Consider the following 17,600-nt stretch of genomic DNA (forward strand, 5'->3'; position numbering starts at 1 on the left):
CTGACCCTCACCCGTCCCCTAATCCTAACCCGTACGCTAACACTAACCCGCGCCCTCACACGTACGCTCCCCCTAAAGCGTTGTCGTACCCTCACCTGGACCCTAAACCGTCCCCGTCCCCTAACCCTAACCCTAGCCCGAACCCTAACCCTAACCCTTCCCCGAAGCCTGACCCTCACCCGTCCCCTAATCCTAACCCGTACGCTAACACTAACCAGCGCCCTCACACGTACGCTCCCCCTAAAGCGTTGTCGTACCCTCACCTGGAACCGAAACCGTCTCCGTCCCCTAACCATAACCCTAGCCCGAACCCTAACACTAACCCTTCCCCGAAGCCTGACCTTCACCCGTCCCCTAATCCTAAGCCGTACGCTAACACTAACCCGCGCCCTCACACGTACGCTCCCTCTAAAGCGTTGTCGTACCCTCACGTGGACCGTAAACCGTCCCCGTCCCCTAACCCTAGCCCTAGCCCGAACCCTAACCCTAACCCTTCCCCGAAGCCTGACCCTCACCCGTCCCCTAATCCTAACCCGTACGCTAACGCTAACCCGCGCCCTCACACGTACGCTCCCCCTAAAGCGTTGTCGTACCCTCACCTGGACCCTAAACCCTCCCCGTCCCCTAACCCTAACCCTAGCCCGAACCCAACCCTAACCCTTCCCCGAAGCCTGACCCTCACCCGTCCCCTAATCCTAACCCGTACGCTAACACTAAACTGCGCCCTCACACGTACGCTCCCCCTAAAGCGTTGTCGTACCCTCACCTGGACCCTAAACCCTCACCGTCCACTAACCCTAACCCTAGCCCGAACCCTAACCCTAACCCTTCCCCGAAGCCTGACCCTCACCCGTCCCCTAATCCTAACCCGTACGCTAACACTAACCCGCACCCTCACACGTACGCTCCCCCTAAAGCGTTGTCGTACCCTCACGTGGACCCTAAACCGTCCCCGTCCCCTAACCCTAACCCTAGCCCGAACCCTAACCCTAACACTTCCCCGAAGCCTGACCCTCACCCGTCCCCTAATCCTAACCCGTACGCTAACACTAACACTCGCCCTCACACGTACGCTCCCCCTAAAGCGTTGTCGTACCCTCACCTGGACCCTAAACCCTCCCCGTCCCCTAACCCTAACCCTAGCCCGAACCCTAACCCTAACCCTTCCCCGAAGCCTGACCCTCACCCGTCCCCTAATCCTAACCCGTACGCTCACATTAACCCTCGCCCTCACACGTACGCTCCCCCTAAAGCGTTGTCGTACCCTCACCTGGACCCTAAACCCTCCCCGTACCCTAACCCTAACCCTAACCCTAACCAAAACCCTTCCCCGAAGCCTGACCCTCACCCGTCCCCTAATCCTAAGCCGTACGCTCACACTAACCCGCGCCCTCACACGTACGCTCCCCCTAAAGCGTTGTCGTACCCTCACCTGGACCCTAAACCCTCCCCGTCCCCTAACCCTAACCCTAGCCCGAACCCTAACCCTAACCCTTCCCCGAAGCCTGACCCTCACCCGTCCCCTAATCCTAACCCGTACGCTAACACTAACCCGCGCCCTCACACGTACGCTCCCCCTAAAGCGTTGTCGTACCCTCACCTGGACCCTAAACCGTCTCCGTCCCCTAACCCTAACCCTAGCCGGAACCCTAACCCTAACCGTTCCCCGAAGCCTGACCCTCATCCGCCCCTAATCCTAACCCGTACGGTAACACTAACACGCGCCCTCACACGTACGCTCCCCCTAAAGCGTTGTCGTACCCTCACCTGTACCCTAAACCGTCCCCGTCCCCGTCCCCTAACCCTAGCCCGAACCCTAACCCTAACATTTCCCCGAAGCCTGACCCTCACCCGTCCCCTAATCCTAACCCGTACGCTAACATTAACCCTCGCCCTCACACGTACGCTCCCCCTAAAGCGTTGTCGTACCCTCACCTGGACCCTAAACCGTCCCCGTCCCCTAACACTAAACCTAGCCCGAACCCTAACCCTAACCCTTCCCCGAAGCCTGACACTCACCCGTCCCCTAATCCTAAGCCGTACGCTAACACTAACCCGCGCCCTCACACGTACGCTCACCCTAAAGCGTTGTCGTACCCTGACCTGGACCCTAAACCCTCCCCGTCCACTAACCCTAACCCTAGCCCGAACCCTAACCCTAACACTTCCCCGAAGCCTGACCCTCACCCGTCCCCTAATCCTAACCCGTACGCTAACACTAACCCGCGCCCTCACACGTACGCTCACCCTAAAGCGTTGTCGTACCCTGACCTGGACCCTAAACCCTCCCCGTCCACTAACCCTAACCCTACCCGCACCCTAACCCTAACCCTTCCCCGAAGCCTGACCCTCACCCGTCCCCTAATCCTAACCCGTACGCTCACACTAACCCGCGCCCTCACACGTACGCTCCCCCTAAAGCGTTGTCGTACCCTCACCTGGACCCTAAACCCTCCCCATCCCCTAACCCTAACCCTAGCCCGAACCCTAACCCTAACCCTTCCCCGAAGCCTGACCCTCACCCGTCCCCTAATCCTAACTCGTACGCTCACACTAACCCGCGCCCAAACACGTACGCTCCCCCTAAAGCCTTGTCGTACCCTCACCTGGACCCTAAACCCTCCCCGTCCCCTAACCCTAACCCTATCCCGAACCCTAACCCTTACCCTTCCCCGAAGCCTGACCCTCACCCGTCCCCTAATCCTAACCCGTACGGTAACACTAACCCGCGCCCTCACACGTACGCTCCCCCTAAAGCGTTGTCGTACCCTCACCTGGACCCTAAACCGTCCCCGTCCCCGTCCCCTAATCCTAGCCCGAACCCTAACCCTAAACCTTCCCCGAAGCCTGACCCTCACCCGTCCCCTAATCCTAACCCGTACGCTAACACTAATCCGCGCCCTCACACGTACGCTCCCCCTAAAGCGTTGTCGTACCCTCACCTGGACCCTAAACCCTCCCCGTCCCCTAACCCTAACCCTAGCCCGAACCCTAACCCTAACCCTTCCCCGAAGCCTGACCCTCACCCGTCCCCTAATCCTAACCCGTATGCTCACACTAACCCGCGCCCTCACACGTACGCTCCCCCTAAAGCGTTGTCGTACCCTCACCTGGACCCTAAACTCTCCCCGTCCCCTAACACTAACCCTAGCCCGAACCCTAACCCTAACACTTCCCCGAAGCCTGACCCTCACCCGTCCCCTAATCCTAACCCGTACTCTCACACTAACCCGCGCCCTCACACGTACGCTCCCCCTAAAGCGTTGTCGTACCCTCACCTGGACCCTAAACCCTCCCCGTCACCTAACCCTAACCCTAGCCCGAACCCTAACCCTAACCCTTCCCCGAAGCCTGACCCTCACCCGTCCCCTAATCCTAACCCGTACGCTAACACTAACCCGCGCCCTCACACGTACGCTCCCCCTAAAGCGTTGTCGTACCCTCACCTGGACCCTAAACCCTCCCCGTCCCCGAACCCTAACCCTAGCCCGAACCCTAACCCTAACCCTTCTCCGAAGCCTGACCCTCACCCGTCCCCTAATCCTAACCCGTACGCTAACACTAACCCGCGCCCTCACACGTACGCTCCCCCTAAAGCGTTGTCGTACCCTCAACTGGACCCTAAACCCTCCCCGTCCCCTAACCCTAACCCTAGCCCGAACCCTAACCCTAACCCTTCCCCGAAGCCTGACCCTCACCCGTCCCCTAATTCTAACCCGTACGCTAACACTAACTCGCGCCCTCACACGTACGCTCCCCCTAAAGCGTTGTCGTACCCTCACCTGGACCCTAAACCCTCCCCATCCCCTAACCCTAACCCGAGCCCGAACCCTAACCCTAACCCTTCCCCGAAGCCTGACCCTCACCCGTCCCCTAATCCTAACCCGTACGCTCACACTAACCCGCGCCCTCACACGTACGATCCCCCTAAAGCGTTGTCGTACCCTCACCTGGACCCTAAACCGTCCCCGTCCCCTAACCCTAACCCTAGCCCGAACCCTAACCCTAACCCTTCCCCGAAGCCTGACCCTCACCCGTCCCCTAATCCTAACCCGTACCCTAACACTAACCCGCGCCCTCACACGTACGCTCCCCCTAAAGCGTTGTCATACCCTCACCTGGACCCTAAACTCTCCCCGTCCCCTAACCCTAACCCTAGCCCGAACCCTAACCCTAACACTTCCCCGAAGCCTGACCCTCACCCGTCCCCTAATCCTAAGCCGTACGCTAACACTAACCCGCGCCCTAACACGTACGCTCCCCCTAAAGCGTTGTCGTACCCTCACCTGGACCCTAAACCCTCCCCATCCCCTAATCCTAACCCTAGCCCGAACCCTAACCCTAACCCTTCCCCGAAGCCTGACCCTCACCCGTCCCCTAATCCTAACCCGTACGCTAACACTAACCCGCGCCCTCACAAGTACGCTCACCCTAAAGCGTTGTCGTACCCTCACCTGGACCCTAAACCGTCCCCGTCCACTAACCCTAACCCTAGCCCGAACCCTAACCCTAACCCTTTCCCGAAGCCTGACCCTCACCCGTCCCCTAATCCTAACCCGTACGCTAACACTAACCCGCGCCCTCACACGTACGCTCCCCCTAAAGCGTTGTCGTACCCTCACTTGGACCCTAAACCCTCCCCGTCCCCTAACGCTAACCCTAGCCCGAACCCTAACCCTAACCCTTCCCCGAAGCCTGACCCTCACCCGTTCCCTAATCCTAAGGCGTACGCTAACACTAACCCGCGCCCTCACACGTACGCTCCCCCTAAAGCGTTGTCGTACCCTCACCTGGACCCTAATCCCTCCCTGTTCCCTAATCCTAACCCTAGCCCGAACCCTAACCCTAACACTTCCCCGAAGCCTGACCCTCACCCGTCCCCTAATCGTAACCCGTACGCTAACACTAACCCGCGCCCTCACACGTACGCTCCCCCTAAAGCGTTGTCGTACCCTCACCTGGACCCTAAACCGTCCCCGTCCCCTAACCCTAACCCTAGCCCGAACCCTAACCCTAACCCTTCCCCGAAGCCTGACCCTCACCCGTCCCCTAATCCTAACCCGTACGCTAACAGTAACCAGCGCCCTCACACGTACGCTCCCCCTAAAGCGTTGTCGTACCCTTACCTGGATCCGAAACCGTCTCCGTCCCCTAACCATAACCCTAGCCCGAACCCTAACACTAACCCTTCCCCGAAGCCTGACCCTCACCCGTCCCCTAATCCTAAGCCGTACGCTAACACTAACCCGCGCCCTCACACGTACGCTCCCCCTAAAGCGTTGTCGTACCCTCACGTGGACCGTAAACCGTCCCCGTCCCCTAACCCTAACCCTAGCCCGAACCCTAACCCTAACCCTTCCCCGAAGCCTGACCCTCACCCGTCCCCTAATCCTAACCCGTACGCTAACACTAACCCGCGCCCTCACACGTACGCTCCCCCTAAAGCGTTGTCGTACCCTCACCTGGACCCTAAACCCTCCCCGTCCCCTAACCCTAACCCTAGCCCGAACCCAACCCTAACCCTTCCCTGAAGCCTGACCCTCACCCGTCCCCTAATCCTAACCCGTACGCTAACACTAAACCCGCCCTCACACGTACGCTCCCCCTAAAGCGTTGTCGTACCCTCACCTGGACCCTAAACCCTCACCGTCCACTAACCCTAACCCTAGACCGAACCCTAACCCTAACCCTTCCCCGAAGCCTGACACTCACCCGTCCCCTAATCCTAACCCGTACGCTAACACTAACCCGCGCCCTCACACGTACGCTCCCCCTAAAGCGTTGTCGTACCCTCACGTGGACCCTAAACCGTCCCCGTCCCCTAACCCTAACCCTAGCCCGAACCCTAACCCTAACACTTCCCCGAAGCCTGACCCTCACCCGTCCCCTAATCCTAACCCGTACGCTAACACTAACCCGTTCCCTCACACGTACGCACCCCCTAAAGCGTTGTCGTACCCTCACCTAGACCCTAAGCCATTCCCGTCCCCTAACCCTAACCCTAACCCTTCCCCGAAGCCTGACCCTCACCCGTCACCTAATCCTAACCCGTACGCTAACACTAACCCGCGCCCTCACACGTACGCTCCCCCTAAAGCGTTGTCGTACCCTCACCTGGACCCTAAGCCGTCCCCGTCCCCTAACCCTAACCCTAACCCTTCCCCGAAGCCTGACCCTCACCCGTCCACTAATCCTAACACGTACGCTAACACTAACCCGCGCCCTCACACGTACGCTCCCCATAGAGAGTTGTCGTAACCTCACCTGGACCCTAAGCCGTCCCCGTCCCCTAACCCTAACCCTAGCCCGAACCCTAACCCTAACCCTTCCCCGAAGCCTGACCCTCACCCGTCCCCTAATCCTAACCCGTACGCTAACACTAACCCGTGCCCTCACACGTACGCTCCACCTAAAGCGTTGTCGTACCCTCACCTGGACCCTAAGCCGTCCCCGTCCCCTAACCCTAACCCTAGCCCGAACCCTAACCCTAACCCTTCCCCGAAGCCAGACCCTCACCCGTTCCCTAATCCTAACCCGTACGCTAACACTAACCCACGCCCTCACACGTACGCTCCCCCTAAAGCGTTGTCGTACCCTCACCTGGACCCTAAGCCGTCCCCGTCCCCTAACCCTAACCCTAGCCCGAACCCTAACCCTAACCCTTCCCCGAAGCCTGACCCTCACCCGTCCCCTATTCCTAACCCGTACGCTAACACTAACCCACGCCCTCACACGTACGCTCCACCTAAAGCGTTGTCGTACCCTCACCTGGACCCTAAGCCGTCCCCGTCCCCTAACCCTAACCCTAGCCCGAACCCTAACCCTAACCCTTCACCGAAGCCTGACCCTCACCCGTACCCTAATCCTAACCCGTACGCTAACACTAACCCGCACCCTCACACGTACGCTCCCCCTAAAGGGTTGTCGTACCCTCACCTGGACCCTAAGCCGTCCCCGTCCCCTAACCCTAACCCTAGCCCGAACCCTAACCCTAACCCTTCCCCGAAGCCTGACCCTCACCCGTCCCCTATTCCTAACCCGTACGATAACACTAACCCGCGCCCTCACACGTACGCTCCCACTAAAGCGTTGTCGTACCCTCACCTGGACCCTAAACCCTCCCCATCCCCTAACCCTAACCCTAGCCCGAACCCTAACCCTAACCCTTCCCCGAAGCCTGACCCTCACCCGTCCCCTAATCCTAAGCCGTACGCTAACACTAACCCGCGCCCTCAAACGTACGCTCCCCCTAAAGCCTTGTCGTACCCCCACCTGGAACCTAAACCCTCCCCGTCCCCTAACCCTAACCCTAGCCCGAACCCTAACCCTAACCCTTCCCCGAAGCCTGACCCTCAAACGTCCCCTAATCGTAACCCGTACGCTCACACTAACCCGCGCCCTCACACGTACGCTCCCCCTAAAGCGTTGTCGTACCCTCACCTGGACCCTAAGCCGTCCCCGTCCCCTAACCCTAAACCTAGCCCGAACCCTAACCCTAACCCTTCCCCGAAGCCTGACCCTCACCCGTCCCCTAATCCTAACCCGTACGCTCACACTAACCCGCGCCCTCACACGTACGCTCCCCCTAAAGCGCTGTCGTACCCTCACCTGGACCTGAAGCCGTCCCCGTCCCCTAACCCTAACCCTAGCCCGAACCCTAACCCTAACCCTTCCCCGAAGCCTGACCCTCACCCGTCCCCTAATCCTAACCCGTACGCTAACACTAACCCACGCCCTCACACGTACGCTCCCCCTAAAGCGTTGTCGTACCCTCACCTGGACCCTAAGCCGTCCCCGTCCCCTAACCCTAACCCTAGCCCGAACCCTAACCCTAACCCTTCCCCGAAGCCTGACCCTCACCCGTCCCCTAATCCTAACCCGTACGCTAACACTAACCCGTTCCCTCACACGTACGCACCCCCTAAAGCGTTGTCGTACCCTCACCTAGACCCTAAGCCATTCCCGTCCCCTAACCCTAACCCTAACCCTTCCCCGAAGCCTGACCCTCACCCGTCCCCTAATCCTAACCCGTACGCTAACACTAACCCGCGCCCTCACACGTACGCTCCCCCTAAAGCGTTGTCGTACCCTCACCTGGACCCTAAGCCGTCCCCGTCCCCTAACCCTAACCCTAACCCTTCCCCGAAGCCTGACCCTCACCCGTCCACTAATCCTAACACGTACGCTAACACTAACCCGCGCCCTCACACGTACGCTCCCCATAGAGAGTTGTCGTAACCTCACCTGGACCCTAAGCCGTCCCCGTCCCCTAACCCTAACCCTAGCCCGAACCCTAACCCTAACCCTTCCCCGAAGCCTGACCCTCACCCGTCCCCTAATCCTAAGCCGTACGCTAACACTAACCCGCGCCCTCAAACGTACGCTCCCCCTAAAGCCTTGTCGTACCCCCACCTGGAACCTAAACCCTCCCCGTCCCCTAACCCTAACCCTAGCCCGAACCCTAACCCTAACCCTTCCCCGAAGCCTGACCCTCAAACGTCCCCTAATCGTAACCCGTACGCTCACACTAACCCGCGCCCTCACACGTACGCTCCCCCTAAAGCGTTGTCGTACCCTCACCTGGACCCTAAGCCGTCCCCGTCCCCTAACCCTAAACCTAGCCCGAACCCTAACCCTAACCCTTCCCCGAAGCCTGACCCTCACCCGTCCCCTAATCCTAACCCGTACGCTCACACTAACCCGCGCCCTCACACGTACGCTCCCCCTAAAGCGCTGTCGTACCCTCACCTGGACCTGAAGCCGTCCCCGTCCCCTAACCCTAACCCTAGCCCGAACCCTAACCCTAACCCTTCCCCGAAGCCTGACCCTCACCCGTCCCCTAATCCTAACCCGTACGCTAACACTAACCCACGCCCTCACACGTACGCTCCCCCTAAAGCGTTGTCGTACCCTCACCTGGACCCTAAGCCGTCCCCGTCCCCTAACCCTAACCCTAGCCCGAACCCTAACCCTAACCCTTCCCCGAAGCCTGACCCTCACCCGTCCCCAATTCCTAACCCGTACGATAACACTAACCCGCGCCCTCACACGTACGCTCCCCCTAAAGCGTTGTCGTACCCTCACCTGGACCCTAAGCCGTCCCCGTCCCCTAACCCGAAACCTAGCCCGAACCCTAACCCTAACCCTTCCCCGAAGCCTGACCCTCACCCGTCCCCTAATCCTAACCCGTACGCTAACACTAACCCGCGCCCTCACACGTACACTCCCCCTAAAGCATTGTCGTACCCTCACCTGGATCCTAAGCCGTCCCCGTCCCCTAACCCTAACCCTAGTCCGAACCCTAACCCTAACCCTTCCCCGAAGCCTGACCCTCACCCGTCCCCTAATCCTAACCCGTACGCTAACACTAACCTGCGCCCTCACACGTACGCTCCCCCTAAAGCGTTGTCGTACCCTCACCTGGACCCTAAGACGTCCCCGTCCCCTAACCCTAACACTAGCCCGAACCCTAACCCTAACCCTTCCCCGAAGCCTGACCCTCACTCGTCCCCTAATCCTAACACGTACGCTAACACTAACCCGCGCCCTCACACGTACGCTCCCCCTAAAGCGTTGTCGTACCCTCACCTGGACCCTAAGCCGTCCCCGTCCCCTAACCCTAACCCTAGCCCGAACCCTAACCCTAACCCTTCCCCGAAGCCTGACCCTCACCCGTCCCCTAATCCTAACACGTACGCTAACACTAACCCGCGCCCTCACACGTACGCTCCCCATAAAGAGTTGTCGTACCCTCACCTGGACCCTAAGCCGTCCCCGTCCCCTAACCCTAACCCTAGCCCGAACCCTAACCCTAACCCTTCCCCGAAGCCTGACCCTCACCCGTCCCCTAATCCTAACCCGTACGCTAACACTAACCCACGCCCTCACACGTACGCTCCACCTAAAGCGTTGTCGTACCCTCACCTGGACCCTAAGCCGTCCCCGTCCCCTAACCCTAACCCTAGCCCGAACCCTAACCCTAACCCTTCACCGAAGCCTGACCCTCACCCGTACCCTAATCCTAACCCGTACGCTAACACTAACCCGCACCCTCACACGTACCCTCCCCCTAAAGCGTTGTCGTACCCTCACCTGGACCCTAAGCCGTCCCCGTCCCCTAACCCTAACCCTAGCCCGAACCCTAACCCTAACCCTTCCCCGAAGCCTGACCCTCACCCGTCCCCTAATCCTAACCCGTACGCTAACACTAACCCGTGCCCTCACACGTACGCTCCACCTAAAGCGTTGTCGTACCCTCACCTGGACCCTAAGCCGTCCCCGTCCCCTAACCCTAACCCTAGCCCGAACCCTAACCCTAACCCTTCCCCGAAGCCAGACCCTCACCCGTTCCCTAATCCTAACCCGTACGCTAACACTAACCCGCGCCCTCACACGTACGCTCCCCCTAAAGCGTTGTCGTACCCTCACCTGGACCCTAAGCCGTCCCCGTCCCCTAACCCTAACCCTAGCCCGAACCCTAACCCTAACCCTTCCCCGAAGCCTGACCCTCACCCGTCCCCTATTCCTAACCCGTACGATAACACTAACCCGCGCCCTCACACGTACGCTCGCCCTAAAGCGTTGTCGTACCCTCACCTGGACCCTAAACCCTCCCCATCCCCTAACCCTAACCCTAGCCCGAACCCTAACCCTAACCCTTCCCCGAAGCCTGACCCTCACCCGTCCCCTAATCCTAAGCCGTACGCTAACACTAACCCGCGCCCTCAAACGTACGCTCCCCCTAAAGCCTTGTTGTACCCCCACCTGGACCCTAAACCCTCCCCGTCCCCTAACCCTAACCCTAGCCCGAACCCTAACCCTAACCCTTCCCCGAAGCCTGACCCTCAAACGTCCCCTAATCGTAACCCGTACGGTAACACTAACCCGCACCCTCACACGTACGCTCCCCCTAAAGCGTTGTCGTACCCTCACCTGGAACCTAAGCCGTCCCCGTCCCCTAACCCTAAACCTAGCCCGAACCCTAACCCTAACCCTTCCCCAAAGCCTGACCCTCACCCGTCCCCTAATCCTAACCCGTACGCTCACACTAACCCGCGCCCTCACACGTACGCTCCCCCTAAAGCGCTGTCGTACCCTCACCTGGACCTGAAGCCGTCCCCGTCGCCTAACCCTAACCCTAGCCCGAACCCTAACCCTAACCCTTCCCCGAAGCCTGACCCTCACCCGTCCCCTAATCCTAACCCGTACGCTAACACTAACCCGCGCCCTCACACGTACGCTCCCCCTAAAGCGTTGTCGTACCCTCACCTGGACCCTAATCCGTCCCCGTCCCCTAACCCTAACCCTAGCCCGAACCCTAACCCTAACCCTTCCCCGAAGCCTGACCCTCACCCGTCCCCTAATCCTAACCCGTACGCTAACACTAACCCGTTCCCTCACACGTACGCACCCCCTAAAGCGTTGTCGTACCCTCACCTAGACCCTAAGCCATTCCCGTCCCCTAACCCTAACCCTAACCCTTCCCCGAAGCCTGACCCTCACCCGTCCCCTAATCCTAACCCGTACGCTAACACTAACCCGCGCCCTCACACGTACGCTCCCCCTAAAGCGTTGTCGTACCCTCACCTGGACCCTAAGCCGTCCCCGTCCCCTAACCCTAACCCTAACCCTTCCCCGAAGCCTGACCCTCACCCGTCCACTAATCCTAACACGTACGCTAACACTAACCCGCGCCCTCACACGTACGCTCCCCATAGAGAGTTGTCGTAACCTCACCTGGACCCTAAGCCGTCCCCGTCCCCTAACCCTAACCCTAGCCCGAACCCTAACCCTAACCCTTCCCCGAAGCCTGACCCTCACCCGTCCCCTAATCCTAACCCGTACGCTAACACTAACCCGTGGCCTCACACGTACGCTCCACCTAAAGCGTTGTCGTACCCTCACCTGGACCCTAAGCCGTCCCCGTCCCCTAACCCTAACCCTAGCCCGAACCCTAACCCTAACCCTTCCCCGAAGCCAGACCCTCACCCGTTCCCTAATCCTAACCCGTACGCTAACACTAACCCACGCCCTCACACGTACGCTCCCCCTAAAGCGTTGTCGTACCCTCACCTGGACCCTAAGCCGTCCCCGTCCCCTAACCCTAACCCTAGCCCGAACCCTAACCCTAACCCTTCCCCGAAGCCTGACCCTCACCCGTCCCCTATTCCTAACCCGTACGCTAACACTAACCCACGCCCTCACACGTACGCTCCACCTAAAGCGTTGTCGTACCCTCACCTGGACCCTAAGCCGTCCCCGTCCCCTAACCCTAACCCTAGCCCGAACCCTAACCCTAACCCTTCACCGAAGCCTGACCCTCACCCGTACCCTAATCCTAACCCGTACGCTAACACTAACCCGCACCCTCACACGTACCCTCCCCCTAAAGCGTTGTCGTACCCTCACCTGGACCCTAAGCCGCCCCGTCCCCTAACCCTAACCCTAGCCCGAACCCTAACCCTAACCCTTCCCCGAAGCCTGACCCTCACCCGTCCCCTAATCCTAACCCGTACGCTAACACTAACCCGTGCCCTCACACGTACGCTCCACCTAAAGCGTTGTCGTACCCTCACCTGGACCCTAAGCCGTCCCCGTCCCCTAACCCTAACCCTAGCCCGAACCCTAACCCTAACCCTTCCCCGAAGCCAGACCCTCACCCGTTCCCTAATCCTAACCCGTACGCTAACACTAACCCGCGCCCTCACACGTATGCTCCCCCTAAAGCGTTGTCGTACCCTCACCTGGACCCTAAGCCGTCCCCGTCCCCTAACCCTAACCCTAGCCCGAACCCTAACCCTAACCCTTCCCCGAAGCCTGACCCTCACCCGTCCCCTATTCCTAACCCGTACGATAACACTAACCCGCGCCCTCACACGTACGCTCGCCCTAAAGCGTTGTCGTACCCTCACCTGGACCCTAAACCCTCCCCATCCCCTAACCCTAACCCTACCCCGAACCCTAACCCTAACCCTTCCCCGAAGCCTGACCCTCACCCGTCCCCTAATCCTAAGCCGTACGCTAACACTAACCCGCGCCCTCAAACGTACGCTCCCCCTAAAGCCTTGTCGTACCCCCACCTGGACCCTAAACCCTCCCCGTCCCCTAACCCTAACCCTAGCCCGAACCCTAACCCTAACCCTTCCCCGAAGCCTGACCCTCAAACGTCCCCTAATCGTAACCCGTACGCTCACACTAACCCGCGCCCTCACACGTACGCTCCCCCTAAAGCGTTGTCGTACCCTCACCTGGACCCTAAGCCGTCCCCGTCCCCTAACCCTAAACCTAGCCCGAACCCTAACCCTAACCCTTCCCCGAAGCCTGACCCTCACCCGTCCCCTAATCCTAACCCGTACGCTCACACTAACCCGCGCCCTCACACGTACGCTCCCCCTAAAGCGCTGTCGTACCCTCACCTGGACCTGAAGCCGTCCCCGTCCCCTAACCCTAACCCTAGCCCGAACCCTAACCCTAACCCTTCCCCGAAGCCTGACCCTCACCCGTCCCCTAATCCTAACCCGTACGCTAACACTAACCCGCGCCCTCACACGTACGCTCCCCCTAAAGCGTTGTCGTACCCTCACCTGGACCCTAAGCCGTCCCCGTCCCCTAACCCTAACCCTAGCCCGAACCCTAACCCTAACCCTTCCCCGAAGCCTGACCCTCACCCGTCCCCTAATCCTAACCCGTACGCTAACACTAACCCGTTCCCTCACACGTACGCACCCCCTAAAGCGTTGTCGTACCCTCACCTAGACCCTAAGCCATTCCCGTCCCCTAACCCTAACCCTAACCCTTCCCCGAAGCCTGACCCTCACCCGTCCCCTAATCCTAACCCGTACGCTAACACTAACCCGCGCCCTCACACGTACGCTCCCCCTAAAGCGTTGTCGTACCCTCACCTGGACCCTAAGCCGTCCCCGTCCCCTAACCCTAACCCTAACCCTTCCCCGAAGCCTGACCCTCACCCGTCCACTAATCCTAACACGTACGCTAACACTAACCCGCGCCCTCACACGTACGCTCCCCATAGAGAGTTGTCGTAACCTCACCTGGACCCTAAGCCGTCCCCGTCCCCTAACCCTAACCCTAGCCCGAACCCTAACCCTAACCCTTCCCCGAAGCCTGACCCTCACCCGTCCCCTAATCCTAACCCGTACGCTAACACTAACCCGTGCCCTCACACGTACGCTCCACCTAAAGCGTTGTCGTACCCTCACCTGGACCCTAAGCCGTCCCCGTCCCCTAACCCTAACCCTAGCCCGAACCCTAACCCTAACCCTTCCCCGAAGCCAGACCCTCACCCGTTCCCTAATCCTAACCCGTACGCTAACACTAACCCACGCCCTCACACGTACGCTCCCCCTAAAGCGTTGTCGTACCCTCACCTGGACCCTAAGCCGTCCCCGTCCCCTAACCCTAACCCTAGCCCGAACCCTAACCCTAACCCTTCCCCGAAGCCTGACCCTCACCCGTCCCCTATTCCTAACCCGTACGATAACACTAACCCGCGCCCTCACACGTACGCTCCCCCTAAAGCGTTGTCGTACCCTCACCTGGACCCTAAGCCGTCCCCGTCCCCTAACCCGAAACCTAGCCCGAACCCTAACCCTAACCCTTCCCCGAAGCCTGACCCTCACCCGTCCCCTAATCCTAACCCGTACGCTAACACTAACCCGCGCCCTCACACGTACACTCCCCCTAAAGCATTGTCGTACCCTCACCTGGATCCTAAGCCGTCCCCGTCCCCTAACCCTAACCCTAGTCCGAACCCTAACCCTAACCCTTCCCCGAAGCCTGACCCTCACCCGTCCCCTAATCCTAACCCGTACGCTAACACTAACCTGCGCCCTCACACGTACGCTCCCCCTAAAGCGTAGTCGTACCCTCACCTGGACCCTAAACCGTCCCCGTCCCCTAACCCTAACCCTAGCCCGAACCCTAACCCTAACCCTTCCCCGAAGCCTGACCCTCACCCGTCCCCTAATCCTAACCCGTACGCTAACACTAACCCGCGCCCTCACACGTACGCTCCCCCTAAAGCGTTGTCGTACCCTCACCTGGATCCTAAGCCGTCCCCGTCCCCTAACCCTAACCCTAGCCCGAACCCTAACCCTAACCCTTCCCCGAAGCCTGACCGTCACCCGTCCCCTAATCCTAACACGTACGCTAACACTAACCCGCGCCCTCACACGTACGCTCCCCATAAAGAGTTGTCGTACCCTCACCTGGACCCTAAGCCGTCCCCGTCCCCTAACCCTAACCCTAGCCCGAACCCTAACCCTAACCCTTCCCCGAAGTGTGACCCTCACCCGTCCCCTAATCCTAAGCCGTACGCTAACACTAACACGCGCCCTCACACATACGCTCCCCGTAAAGCGTTGTCGTACCCTCACCTGGACCCTAAACCGTCCCCGTCCCCTAACCCTAACCCGAACCCTAACCCTAACCCTTCCCCGAAGCCTGACCCTCACCCGTCCCCTAATCCTAACCCGTACGCTAACACTAACCCGCGCCCTCACACGTACGCTCCCCCTAAAGCGTTGTCGTACGCTCACCTGTACCCTAAATCGTCCCCGTCCCGTAAACCTAACCCTAGTATGAACCCTAACACTAACCTTTCCCCGAAGCCTGACACTCACCCGTCCCCTAATCCTAACCCGTACGCTAAAACTAACCCGTGCCCTCACACGTACGCTCCCCCTAAAGCGTTTTCGTACCCTCACCTGGACCCTAAACCCTCCACGTTCCCTAACCCTAACCCTAGCCCGAACCCTAACCCTAACCCTTCCCCGAAGCCTGACCCTCACCCGTCCCCTAATCCTAACCCGTACGCTAACACTAACCCGCGCCCTCACACGTACGCTCCCCCTAAAGCGTTGTCGTACCCTCACCTGGACCCTAAGCCATCCCCATCCCCTAACCCTAACGCTAGCCCGAACCCTAACCCTAACACTTCCCCGAAGCCTGACCCTCACCCTTCCCCTAATCCTAACCCGTACGCTAACACTAACCCGCGCCCTCGCACATACGCTCCCCCTAAAGCGTTGTCGTACCCTCACCTGGACCCTAAGCCGTCCCCGTCCCATAAACCTAACCCTAGCCCGAACCCTAACCCTAACACTTCCCCGAAGCCTGACCCTCACCCGTCCCCTAATCCTAACCCGTACGCTAACACTAAACCGCGCCCTCACACGTACGCTCCCCCTAAAGCGTTGTCGTACTCTCACCTGGACCCTAAGTCGTCCCCGTCCCCTGACCCTAACCCTAGCCCGAACCCTAACCCTAACCCTTCCCCGAAGCCTGACCCTCACCCGTCCCCTAATCCTAACCCGTACGCAAACACTAACCCGCGCCCTCACACGTACGCTCCCCCTAAAGCGTTGTCGTATCCTCACCTGGACCCTAAGCCGTCCCCGTCCCCTAACCCTAAACCTAGCCCGAACCCTAACCCTAAACCTTCCCCGAAGCCTGACCCTCACCCGTCCCCTAATCCTAACTCGTACGCTAACACTAACACGCACCCTCACACGTACGCTCCCCCTAAAGCATTGTCGTACCCTCACCTGGACCCTAAGCCGTCCCCGTCCCCTAACCCTAACCCTAGCCCGAACCCTAACCTAACCCTTCCCCGAAGCCTGACCCTCACCCGTCTCCTAATCCTAACCCGTACACTAACAGTAACCCGCGCCCTCACACGTACGCTCCCCCTAAAGCGTTGTCGTACCCTCACCTGGACCCTAAGCCGTCCCCGACCCCTAACCCTAACCCTAGCCCGAACCCTAACCCTAACCCTTCCCCGAAGCCTGACCATCAACCGTCCCCTTATGCTAACCCGTACGCTAAAACTAACCCGCGCCCTCACACGTACGCTCCCCCTAAAGCGTTGTCGTACCCTCACCTGGACCCTAAGCCGTCCCCGTCCCCTAACCCTAACCCTAGCCCGAACCCTAACACTAAACCTTCCCCGAAGCCTGACCCTCACCCGTCCCCTAATCCTAACCCGTACGCTAACACTAACCCGCGCTCTAACAAGTACGCTCCCCCTAAAGCGTTGTCGTACCCTCACCTGGACGCTAAGCCGTCCCCGTCCCCTAACCCTAACCCTAGCCCGAACCCTAACACTAAACCTTCCCCGAAGCCTGACCCTCACCCGTCCCCTAATCCTAACCCGTACGCTAACACTAACCCGCGCCCTCACACGTACGCTCCACCTAAAGCGTTGTCGTACCCTCACCTGGACCCTAAGCCGTCCCCGTCCCCTAACCCTAACCCTAGCCCGAACCCTAACCCTAACCCTTCCCCGAAGCCTGACCCTCACCCGTCCCCTAATCCTACCCCGTACGCTAACACTAACCCGCGCCCTCACACGTACGCTCCCCCTAATGCGTTGTCGTACCCTCACCTGGACCCTAAGGCATCCCTGTCCCCTAACCCTAACCCTAGGCCGAACCCTAACCCTGAATCTTCCCCGAAGCCTGACCCTCAACCGTCCCCTAATCCTAACCCGTACGCTAACACTAACCCGCGCCCTCACACATACGCTCCACCTAAAGCGTTGTCGTACCCTCACCTGGACCCTAAGCCGTCCCCGTCCCCTA

This window comes from Globicephala melas, unplaced genomic scaffold (assembly GCF_963455315.2).
Source record: "Globicephala melas unplaced genomic scaffold, mGloMel1.2 SCAFFOLD_84, whole genome shotgun sequence".
NCBI classification, from domain to species: domain Eukaryota; kingdom Metazoa; phylum Chordata; class Mammalia; order Artiodactyla; family Delphinidae; genus Globicephala; species Globicephala melas.